The sequence below is a fragment of the Nicotiana attenuata genome, unplaced genomic scaffold (assembly GCF_001879085.1).
Source record: "Nicotiana attenuata strain UT unplaced genomic scaffold, NIATTr2, whole genome shotgun sequence".
Taxonomy (NCBI): domain Eukaryota; kingdom Viridiplantae; phylum Streptophyta; class Magnoliopsida; order Solanales; family Solanaceae; genus Nicotiana; species Nicotiana attenuata.
In genome coordinates this window covers 210,193-214,590 of record NW_017672050.1, presented here as the reverse complement: position 1 = coordinate 214,590, position 4,398 = coordinate 210,193, and positions in this window count along the sequence as shown.

The following is a 4,398-nucleotide window of genomic DNA, read 5'->3' as shown; positions in this document are numbered from 1 at the left end:
TTGCCTAGGCATGTAACAGTGATGTCCTATAAACATGGTATCTACTTATTAATCAGGAGCACAGTAAACCAGTAAACAATTTTAAGCAGGCAGTTTAGATGCTATAGGCATGCGGTCTAGGTGTAATGACTAATTTTAGACTTATAGGTACTGGTAGCTAAATGCAGAAATTGGTTTTAAAAATCCTATAGGCATGGCTCTAAATGCAGCAATTAGTTGAAACCTTTTGACATGCAAAAAACTGATTTAAACCTTGTTAGTACAGACTGATTTCAAGCAATTTCCTTTAAATCTCTTATTTTAATTAGTTGTTTCCACCCAATTTCCCCACACAAAAAAATTATATAAGAATCCTCCCTTTTTAGTAATTTATCCAATATCTGTTTACAAGAAAATATTATTACAGATCATATGAATTTCAGAAGGAAAAAGTTATGCTATTGGAAGCCTGAATAGAGGCCCAAAGTGAACCTGGAAATTCCAGGCCTTCAAACAGTCCAAAATGCCATAACCTCAGAGTGCATCCAAGGGTATCCTGGTGTGTCAAAGTTCCCAAGGACCTCAGGGACCCCGGGAAATGCTCACACCCAAAAACATCCAAAGTAACCCTTTGCGAGCAAGTTTGGAGCCAACTCCAGTGTGTCAAAGTTCAGAGGAGTCTCATGGACTCCAAAGCAATGCTCACACTAGAAGGACACCCTATGGGTTTTAAGAATAGGAGTTTAAAATAGGAGATTATTTTTAAGAAAATAGTTTTGGATTCTCGGGAAGTAAGGGGAAAACAGGGTCATTCAATCATTGTAACTCAAACAAAGGTCCCAGCAGTCAAATAGTTTACAGAATAGGGTAACTTAGAGTTTTAACTCAGTTTGTTAACTGTCACTAGGTGAGCATACAATCACATACAGAAGGATAGTGGGTTGGGGAGCCATATTGTGGGAGGTGAACACTTTAAGAACATGCTAGTGGAGAAGTAGGCATAGGTCCAATTTAGACATGAGCAAGTATACAGACTTGCTGAAAGTAGAAGCACATAGGTCTGGCTAAACAGGAGTAAACAGGTTGAAAACAAGACCCATAGGTTCAATCAAACAGGAGCATACATGCTATTGCAGTAACATATAGGTTGAACAGAAGTAGACATGTTTATTGTAGTGAACACATAGGTTTGCTTAAGCAAAAGAAAGGCATGCTAATTATAAGGAAACACACAAGTCAAATTAAACAGCAGTAAGCATAGATTCTAGTTGTAATGCTAATAATCATGAGGCATAGGATCTAATGAGATAAGCAGGCATGCTGATAATAGGGCACATGGTTGAATTAAATAGCAGTAGACATGCTGAATAGGGAAAACATACAAGTTCAGAAGAAAGGCATGCTGATTGTAAGAAAACATAGGTTTAATTGAATGGCAATAGTGAGAGCATACCAGTTAAGGGAGCAGTAACAGAATGTAAAGTAGGCAGGATTCAACAGCCTAGCCCTGGCTTTCAGTCGGCTAGACAAGAAATGAACACAAGTAGCAGAGAGAGAGACGAGAGAAAGCTTTTGTGTGTGTGTGTGTGTGTGTTTTGAACTATTGTTCGTTCGTCCGTGTTTAAAGAAGTCAGAATGAGAGTTTATATAGCACTTAGTAAGGTAGGCAAATAAGGTAAAGAATAAATCAGAGTTCATAAATAGGGTAATCAGAGTAAATCAATCAAATTAATTGGGGACTTAACTTGATCAATTTCCATAGAAGAATCCGGAAAGGACCCCCTTAAATTGGGGGGAATCCCTTAACGATTCAAATTAGGATTCAAATAAGGTAAACAAATCAATCATATACCATATAGGAGTAAATTAAATCCCCAAATCAGAATAATAGTCTAATTAAGGCAAGCAGTACTAATTAAAGTCACAAATAAGGAATATAGGCAAATCACAGAGAAGTACTGATTTTAACAGGAAGAATTGGTTCAAATCCTTAATAGGAATCAATTAAGCAAAAAGAAATCCCAAAGAATACTGGTTTTAACCAAAAAGTTGTTCAAAACTAAAATAGAATCAGTCCATACAACTGGTTCATAGAAATAAACACAACAACGAAAAAAATTGAAGAAATCAGTGTCACAAACAGGAGCATCTAGGGTTTAAACATATACACGGAAATTAATCAAACATGTAGAGAAATCATTAGTTTAACATTTGAATGTAAAGAAAACCTTTTGATGAAAACCTGGGACGAATCCTAATTTTAGAAAGAGTAAACGAAGTCGAAACAATTAATTAAACCAAGAGATTTAAAGGAAAATACCCAATAATACTCAAATCACTTTAGATCTATATAGATCTAAAAATATTCGAACTGTAGTGAAACAAGGGTTTTCAGAAAATAGTAGAGATGAAGAGAATCGGTCGAAAACCCATGGATTCGTACTAGAAACAATAGGAAATCCATACTCACAAACGGAAGTGGCCTGAGACAGGCTGGTAAATGACTTTCAAACCGGAACAGGTTTGATTTCCATGAGATCCTCTCAAGGACTCATGAAATCCAACAGCCAGAGGCTATAGGAAACCAGTGGTGGACGGAGAATGTACAGAAACACCATGGAAAGGAGGTCTCAGCCGGTGACAGCGATTAGGGTTAGGGCGAGTTGAGATAGAATTGTAGAGGTTAGGGAACGAAGGAGTCAGAAATGAGAGAGTGAAGGGGGTTAGGGGGTCGTTTGGGATTAATATGGTAAGAAAGAATAAGGGCTGTTGATCACAGAGATCAACGGTCAGGATTAGAAGGGGGTCTGGGTCGGGTTAGGTTTAATTGGGTTGGGTGATTTGAATTGGGCTTGGGTTAAATAAATTGGATTGGGGGGGGGGGGGGTCCGATTTTGGGTGTGAATTAGGGGCTATTATTTAAATACCCATTTTGCTAAATAAAATAATTTTAAAAATAGCTAATTAAATAATAAAAAATTATTTTCAAGCATAAAGGTGATCTAAAATAATTATTCAATATTATAAAAATATGAAAAGTCATTTTCGGCACAGATAATGTAGTTATGCATATGTAGGGGCTATTTTTGCAAAATATGCAATTATAGTCTTAAACATGCAAATGTAATTATAAAAAATGGAACTAAAATATTTGAACACTCATATGAACATAAATGATGAATTTAGATAATTAAATCATCATAAAATAATATGAGGGATAGTTTTGAACATTTATGTAATTAAAAATGCAGAAATAAATGGATTTAGGCCCTTTAAAAATTTGTAGAAAAAATTGTACAATACTTGTTCATGTTTGTAATTGTATGCACAATATTTTGAAAGTATGCATGCAAATTTTAATAATATATGAGGAAAGAATTGGGTATCATCACTTATAAGGCCCAAAGTAACATGGGTTATCACCTGACTCTGGAGGGGCGGACCCTAGCCCAAGCGCTGATTGGATCAAATTTCAATGATCATCATAACTCAGCCCAAATGGCCTAGCACATGCATCACCTCAGTATTAATACCATTTAGCTCAATATGGTTCCTAGCATATACGTCACATCAATATCAATACGGCTCAATGACCCTAGTTCCATTATTAATACTCTCAAATCTTAATACGCAAACGCCTTACAATGCAGAAATCAATATACCGCACAAATTATACCAGTGTAACAAAAATTTGCTTAAACCCATGTCACAGAAGTAAGGACACTAGCAACATGTTAAATAACATCTAAGAAATATAAAGAGATGGTGATATGACACGCATATATAATATCATGACAGAAAAAATAGCCCTATCATGTCTCTAACGGAAAATCATAGAGCATGGGCATGATTTCTAGCATGAATAATAGCTCAACAAGTCATACAAGTAGAGAAAACATGGTGACAAGCAGGCATGATAGCAAAACAAGGCACATAATGGCCTAATGTCTATCTAGATTATGAATAACCAAGGTGTACGTATATACACTTATCACCTCGTACGTGTGACACCCCCAACATATTACAAGCATCGTAGTCTACAAGGAAAATATCCTGAAGCAAAACTTAGGCAAGATACTTACCTCAAAGCGTGGGAATTAATACTCAAAAAAGCTCTTGCCGTTTGAATCGGCCTCGAGCGGGTCAAATCTAGCTAAAAATAACTCAATAACGTCAAACAAGGCTATTGGAAACAATTCCAAATAATAAGGCTCCAATCTTAATGAAACTGCACAAAGTCAACGCGGGCTCGCTTTCTCGAACCTAAAAAAACTCACAAACTCCGACTACCCATTCGAATACGAGTCCAAATGTACAAGTTTCATCCAAATCCGACTACGAATTAGGGCTCAAATATCCATATTAACTCTGAAAAATCATAATAAAAATCCCCAAATTTCTCTTTCAAATCTCATAATC